At 34.7% G+C, this 8,673-nt stretch overlaps 1 long non-coding RNA gene across 1 annotated transcript; it reads right to left on the minus strand.

Moving 5' to 3' along the window:
* Window positions 1-4,214: 4,214 nt before the first annotated feature.
* Window positions 4,215-8,673, minus strand: LOC137472183 (uncharacterized). Its single transcript, XR_010998054.1, has 2 exons — window positions 8,502-8,673; window positions 4,215-4,629 (listed from the first exon to the last, which is right to left on the minus strand). It is a non-coding gene; the product is annotated as an uncharacterized lncRNA (long non-coding RNA).

Raw genomic sequence — 8,673 nt, forward strand, 5'->3', positions numbered from 1 at the left:
GGTCTAGTGGTTCCAGTGCTGATGTGTGAAATGTTATAACAAACCAGAAATCAATGCAGAGTGCACAGTAAACAGTCACAGTCAATGAGCTATTCATTACCTTTTGTAAACCCCCAGTATAATTGGCATGTGGTCAATTTACAAACTGTAATCAACAGAGGCTTTATTTAATCTCTAATAAAGAAAAAGAGCAAAAAGCTTCATGCTTTATGTAATTTTAAGAACATAAATCTGCAGAGGTACGTAATTAGAAATCTAAATGCATTTTCTATTAAAAAAAAAAATCACATGTTTGATTTCTATCAGAAGCTTTTTAGCAAACACCTCAGTACTGTACCCAGCAAAGACAGTTTTTGGGTGTGGCACTTTTATTAGATTTATTTTTTCTGATCAATAATTAAAACCTAAATCCCAGATGCATTTTTTTAAATAAATTGTTGTCTTCAGAAAAGCAATTTTTCCTACCAAAAGAGGGCACAGAGGAGGCACATATTTAATAATTAATGTTTTTCCTAATTTGCTATTTTTTAGAAACCTTTTTAATATAACACTTATGAAAGTTGGTAAATGACAAAGTTAACCTTTTCATTTCAAATTGAAACCAAAAACCAAACCCCATAATCACATTATGCGATACTAAATGCTTGGATAGCTCCTAAAAAGAATCAGACTCTAAATAATGACCGCATTCAGTAGAGAGCACCAATGTAGTATTTATTTCAAAATACTGAATATAAACAACAAGTAGCAAAATAGGGAAGTTTGTACTAGAAAATTTAGATGAAATTTATTTGTTTTACCATTCACCTATTCTTTCCCATAAGCAAATGGATTATAGGCATCTAGACAACTTGTCCCTCTTTTTTTCTTTGGTTCAGTTCACCATGCTTAGTGATGCCTAGGTAGCTTTTCAATTATGGAGTCCTACACAACACCTTTTCTCCCTTCAGCAAACTTTTGAGTTCTGCATGGTCGACAGATGTGAAGGATTTAAGTATCTTATAACATAGTTCATTTAAGGGAATGTTTACACAGTTTTTCTAGTGTGTTCATTCATACGCTGTGCCAAAGGAAACCACGGAGTGTTATCACATTGCAAAGCCTAAGATATCATACTTCATTTCATTGCTGGGTTAATTGCAGCCATCTGGTTTCATGGCTCAGTGCACAAGCAGAATGGACTTCTTTCTGCCTGAAAAATTAGACAAGTGGAGTTGAAAATGTCTGTGTGGGCATTGCCTTTAAGTGACAGCTTCTCCCCATGTAAGCTCACGGGAAAGAGTGAAATAGAGGAAACTAAATGTTGTGAAAGGTAAGCCAAAGAAGGCTGAGCAACTTACACACACACAAACCCATTAAGATCTTATCTGAATTATAAAGATAAAAAATATTTATACTATTTATACTTGATACCTATCTATCACTGTCCAGGTTGAGTAGTCATATTAGTGGAATATTTCTTTTGTTATTTGAGTTGAATACCATGTTCATTTGCTCTGACACTCTATAAGACTAATCAGAAAAGAAACATAATGGGAGATGAGAGTTACCTAAACCATAGTGTATGTACAGTAGCTCTAAATCACAGTTTAGAAAAACCAGCTGCGTACACAGTTACTCTCAAACTTTTATAACTTCATGATTTGTATCTCTACACAAAATTAATAATCAATATTTCATTAAAAAAAAAATTACTTCAGCTACTGCTGACATCACTTCAGAGTAAATGTATGATATGCCAGTGTAGACTGTTAACTATGTTATAAAACAAAGATCTAATTTAATTACTGGCTGTTACATTTGGAAAATTTGTTGATTACATTGCTATATTAAGTTAATAAATGGAGTAATCTGCCTGTTACAGTCATTCACTCTATGGTTACCTATTTGTCTATTAGCCCTGGTAATTGTTACTAGCTTTCTAATTTTTAAGAAATAAAGGAATTGGCTGCACTTCCAGGTTATACAAACTGCAAATTAACATCTTTGTCATAAATAAATACATAACACATTTTCTATTACAGCTTTATTAGTGTTTTGAGCAATATTTAGTTCAGCAGTTCTTAAGTAGGAAATAAAAAGTGTACTAAATGGTGGAATATCTTCTCTCAAAAAGATTTAGGATTCAACTAAAACATGAGTCTTGCTGAATCAGTCAAAGAAGCTTTTTTTTAAATTTATTCATCTAAATTGTTAATTTCTGAAAGTAATTAGAAGACTTGAATATAATTTCATTATTTGCTAGTATGTTCAGCAAAAATCAAAAAAGATACACATTTAAGACTGGCTGGATAGCCAGATCCAGGAAGTGCTGGTGAATGGTGCTGAATCTAGTTGCTATCTGGTCATTAGTGGTGTCCTCCAGGGCTCAGCCCTGTTAATATCTTTGTCAATGAACTGGATACGGGAATCGAGCACACCCTCAAGTAAATTTGCAGACAACACCAAGCTGGGTGGGAGTGTTGATCTGCTGGAGGGTAGAAAGGCTCTAAAGAGGGATCTGGACAGGCTGAACCAATGGAACAAGACCAACAAGGCCAAGTGCCAGGTCCTGCCCTTGGGTCACAACAACCTCATTCATCAGTACACCTTACTTTTCTTTCCTAACCATCTACTGTTGAAATAAAAACTCAACTTTGATGTACTGTCCACCCTAGATCTATCATTAAATAGCACACAAAATACTCCCTGATACCAGACACAGAAGTAAAACTGGGAATGTGTCCAACACAGGAGTACAGGAATAGACAGTAAGGGAGAGAACATGAGAGCAGCTGAAGACTCTGGCACTGCCCAAATCCTCTGAAACTATAGTACCTCTTTGAAAGAGTACAAAGATTTTTATTTTCTGATGAAGGCAAGTTCAGCTGATGAGATAACAATTTGAAAGTATATATATTTTACTCAATTTTTCTGGGACATGAATCAGGCTACAAGAAGTAGCCTAATAGTCTACCACTAAGTTAAGGAAAGCAGACAAAACAACATAAAATGAAAAAAGAATACCTATAATGAATGTAAATATTGAAAATGCCACGGTGTTACATAAAAGCAGAAAAGATAGGTTTGATGTAGCACACATGTACTGATATTGATATGGTACTACCTATGTCTTCAGAAGAATCAGATGGCTATCAATTATTATTCTGACTATCCAAACACAGCATTTTTGGAGAATACTATGTAGCTATTGCAAAAAGACCAGTATTTTACTAGATATATTATTAATATTATTACACCACCACTTTCATATTTATTCACTTACCTTTTTTTCAATAAAGCATGAATTTATCCTGTGTTTCAGTCTAACAGTTTTGTGGAAATGGTATCAAAATTATTTAAACAATGCTGAAAAATATGGATTATCAAACTTAGTGATGAAACTTGATCCTTATTTGATAATATAATTTACAGGATGAGGCATTTAAAAACAGAAGCATTGCTTGTTGAAACAAGATGTTTACAATCAGGCTATCTGACTAGGCTCCATTAATGCTGATTCTATCACTATCAGAAACCTTTCTGACTACAAGAAGAAAACAAACAAACAAACAAACAAAAAATGTTGGTTACACAAATGCTACATGGATAAACCATCTTCCAGGGGAGAAAAAAAAAAAGAAGAGGAAACTTTAATTTAAAAGTTTGGACACAAAAGATAACAGTACCTCCTGAAGGTTCACCTCACTATTACAAAGGGTGGGCGGTGCTGGCATTCCTACAGTAACAGATTAGTGGACGGTGGTGTAGGCAACTAAAGACTTAAAATTTAGTGCAGAAAGAAAGTGAAAAGAACTCAAATACATACAGAAGAGGTCATGGGAACAGAAGTGAAATAGATAGTACAAGAGGAGCTTAACAGAGACGCACAAAGACCAAGTAGAAGACCACTCATGCTAAAAAATATCAGATATATCAGAAACTGAAGCGACAAAGGAGACCTACATAAAGACTACCCAATACTGTTGAATGATGTACTTTATTGAAAATTACTTTGGGAGTCTTAATTACTCTAAATTACTTGACATCCTGTTGAAGTCTAGTTAAATGGAATGACTTTTGGTAGATTCTACATTTGTTTTGAGTATGAAATTATGTTAACACCATGGGAAACAATATCCTTTTGCTCAGAATTTATTTAACCTACTTGTCCTTGTGAAAAAGATGATTTTTAACTATAAGATCAAGGTTTATTAACCATTAGCTGAGACTGCTATAACTTTATTAATTGTAATTCTTAGAATGACCATTGATTCTGAAAGGAACAATGACAAGTATTACAATTACCAAAGAAAAGACTCAGTTACAGGTAGTGTAATAAACTAAGAAAACTGCATCATAAACTTAAGCTGAGGTATTTACATAAATTTACAGAATAACATTTTGTTTAGATTCTTGTTAATGAAGTTGGCTGATGATCACCTTCTTCAAAAACTTAAAGACATTCAGAAATTTAAACTGTTTAATGCTACTAGTTTTGAACTGGAGAATCTTCAGTATAGCTGGATAAATAACCAATTCCTTCACTAAATGTTACTTCCTTCACTGTTTGGTTATTATTTTGATTGAGGTGCTTTGAATTCCTGTTGAATTTCTTTGAAAAGCTTCATGTGGATATAAAACAGTTTTCTGAAGTATAAAAATATAATCATTATATTGGCCCTACTTTCAGTTTGAAATTTCGTCTAAGGTACAGATAAAGTATACTATTTTCACAGAAAAATACTTTCTGGCAAGCATCTATATCAAAGTTCTGTAAAACATTTCAGAAGAATAAAATAATGCAAGTCATAACTTCACAATGAAGTCATGTCAACAGACTTTCAAAAGTAAATGCTCTTTGAGCAAAGAAAAAAGTTGCTTTTTGAACAAAGCTATGGTCTTTGATGGCAAAATGCAGCTTGTGTGAAACAAAACAAAACTTCTATTGTGAGATCACCATATATCCAAAAGCATGAGCCTGGAAGATCTGTTGAAGATCTGAATTCATATCAGACAGAAGAAATAACTAGATGTATCTTTCAAGACCAACGATGCAGCTCTACAGAATTCATCCTGCTAGCATAATGTATTTATCCACCATACACGGCACACAAAAAATGGGTGTAACCTTGCTTAATACATGGAATTCACAAATTAAAGTGGTAAACAGGGATTTCTACAATGGGGAACTATGTACTTGTGACAATACTTCTTCAGAAATTCTGTGTGTTCCGTCTTTGGTTTCATAACCCTAAATTAGGTTTCCTTTATTTTCTTAGAAATAATATAATAAATCCATTTTATTTGTACATATTATCAAGCAGCTAACTAAAGTAGCATAATTGATTCTGTAAGTAGTTACACCAGTCTTAAAGGGAGGTTATAATTCTGCATCATATCCAAAAATAAAAACTCCTAAAACCTTGGTACTAGCATAGGCATATTAAAATGGGCTAGCAATATGAATCTATGTGCATACATACTCAAGGCATCATCCTTTAGAAATGTATTAAGGTCCAAAATTATTTTAAGTTTATGAAGCTGGATAAAATCCACATTATCTTCCCCATTGAACAGCATTAAAAATAGCTGTAATCTCTTAGAATTGATTTTAAGTTGCAAATATACATTCACTCAGTCTGCAATGAAATCTTGCTCTATAAATCCAGAACTTGAGAATTCATTTTATTGGTTTTCCAGTTTAATTGCAAACATCTTTTTATTTTCACACATATGTATGTACATATATGTGCATGTATAGATGGATGGATGTGTACGTTCTTGTTTCAGCATTGAGAAATTTGGCTTTACATAGTGACTCAAAACAACAGAAACCTAGAATTTCACATAAATAAATAATAAATTTATTCAAAACAGCCAGAAGTAGTTTGGCACAGAAGTTAATCTGTAACTGTATTATTTTCATAGCAAATGCCAAATAGACATCTGGATAGAAGATGTTCTTGAAGATGTTCAGTTATGAAAGAAAAGACGACAATTTCAATGAGAAAAATTGCAATATTTTCTGAAGTACCTAAGTGGTATGCAAACTACCGGCCCTAGACTCTGACCCTGTTCTGCAACCTGGAGCCCATTATCCATACTTGCTTGCATGCTGCAGCAGAAACTGTGGCCACTTATGTCCTACCTTGATAAGTACCCTGTATGCAACTTTTTGCCTTCAGTGAAGTGGAAAGTTGCACAGAGTTTTAGCCCATGTTGAAGCTGACAAGTGTTGTTAAAGGTATGATGGCTTTTGAGAAAAATACCACACAGGCTTAAGTACCACAAGTAAGGTTCCAGGCAGAAGGCTCAACTCCCCAGATACAGATGGCGAGCAGAAAACTGAGGGGGTGTGACTGGCATATACCCTCTGAGTACACTCTAGGTGCATACATACTTCAGAAATAAATGTTCTGATTAGCGTGAAGAGGAAAAACTGCGAAGTTTTGCTCGGATACCCCAGACTTTAACCAGAAAAGAATTTTATGCAGAAATTACAGAACTTACATAACTTTCAACCAAAGTTCAGTCTAGGTATCTGAGACAGATAAGACAGCTCACACAAGATGAGAGAAAGTTTAACTCTATACACTAATGACCAAGGAATGCCTCTGAACTCCAAGAAACCTAACTTAAAGGCTCATTTTTCATAATGTATCTCATCATATTATGTCTTATATTTTCTTCTATTCTCAAGCATAGAATCAAAGAATTGTAGATGGTTTGCACTGGAAGGGACCTTGAAGATCCTGTAGTTCCAACCTACCTGCTATGGGCAGGGACACCTTCACAGGTTGTTTAATACCTCTCCAGCCTGGCTTTGAACACTTCCAGGTACTGGGTGTGGGAATCTTTAAAATCAGAGGGTTTTGGGAAAGTTGCAAAAGGCAGGCCTCAGAGACAGATGCTTTAAGCAAGTAATAGGCAGATATATTCTAGTAAAGCTATGAAATGCAAAGCAGTTAATAAATGACACAGTTACAAAAGTTTCTTTTTAGTTGAACCAAGAGGGGGAACTGTGGGAATCCTTAAAATCAGAGGGTTTTGGGAAAGCTGCAAAAGGCAGGTGTCAGAGACAACAGAACTGTGATTAGAGCTAAGCAGTAGCCATCAGATTTGTCAGCAGAAAAGTTATATAAGCAGTAGAAAAGTAAGGACAAATAGAACAATGGTCGGGGTATTAACGCTTGGCTAGAAGAATTCCCTAAGCTACAGAAAAGTATCTCTAGAGAGATATTAGGAAGTTCTAAGCTTAATAATAGAGCTCTATGCATTGTGTTTTAAGGTTTACAAGCAGGTACTGTATTCAAAATAAGCAAGCATTGTTTTAACTGAAGGTACATGTGCTTATAGTGGTTGGATAGAACTACTGTCAAAATGCTTTTGCTTTGTGTGATTGGTCGAAAAGCTTTTAAAGTAAGTTGTAACATTAAGTTGTCTGTCTGCTGCCGGGGATGTAAGCTGCTGGCATCTTCCCATTGTCATAATCATGTAATGACACTGATGCTGGAAAATAAACAGCTCGAGGTGCATTCCTCAGCAGCCCCATCCCGTTCATGATTTATACACAGACCCCCGGCTGGCAATACTGGGCATCCACTTTCCTGACCAACTTATTCCAGTGCCTCGCCACCCTGACAGTTTAGAATTTCTTCCTAATTCAAACCCTTCTAATTCTAAACTTCTTTCAATTTCAAGCCATTCCTCCTTGTCCTGTCACAGAACCTCAGAATTATTAATTTGGAAAAGATTTGAAAAAGACCTCCAAGATCATCTAGTTCAACCTTGGCAACTGAATCACAGAACCAGATGTCATACCCAGTCATTTCTTGAACACCTCCAGGGATGGTGACTGCCATCACCTGGTGTAAATCAAGATATTCTGTTTTCTTCAGGACTGAAATGCTCGGTCCCAGCCTCAGCTGTCAATATGACCTCAGACTGCTACAGGTTGCAGTTCTCACTAGATTTTTTGATGTCTATATGTCTCTCCCAAACCCACACTTTTCACTAAGTAGAGAATTTCCTATAGATATAGATATTTCCTAACACAGAAACATGTAAAAAAGCTGAACCACAGAGGTGACAACAACTTCCGCTCTAGTATTTTCTAATTTTGGAGTGTTTGACTTGAAGGTTTGATATTCTTTTGACTTTTCTTGGTTTTTTTCCTCTAATAACTTAATTGCATCACAAAGACCAAAATGTTATCTATAAATTATTGACCAGAGTTTTGTAATGATTTTCATTATGGTATTACATGGCAAATTATAAATATGGCTCTATAAATCACCTAAATGATGAATGCATAATATGTCTTGATACTGTAACTTCAAGAAACCGTAAAATTAACACAAAAATAAACCTAAATGAAGTTGGCATATTTGGCTAAGTAAACTATTTTAAAACCTATTTATATCACACAAATAAGGATACTTGTAAAAGTTTCAGACTGTTTAGAATAATCAGCATGCTTTGTGTTTTCTTTGTGCTATTAAGTTAGAAGGTTTATTCACCATAACTTATATGCTTTTAATACAGTACCTGAAACAATCCACCTGTTTGGAAGTGTGAAGTCAGTCCTAAAGTTTTTCTGCTTTCTGTTGGAATAGGCTTTATATTTCAGAATCCCAGATTTCAAAACCAGATGTGCTTTTTTACTCTGTTTACCTAATGCAGTAGCATGAA

This window comes from Anomalospiza imberbis, chromosome 4 (assembly GCF_031753505.1).
Source record: "Anomalospiza imberbis isolate Cuckoo-Finch-1a 21T00152 chromosome 4, ASM3175350v1, whole genome shotgun sequence".
Taxonomy (NCBI): Eukaryota; Metazoa; Chordata; class Aves; order Passeriformes; family Viduidae; genus Anomalospiza; species Anomalospiza imberbis.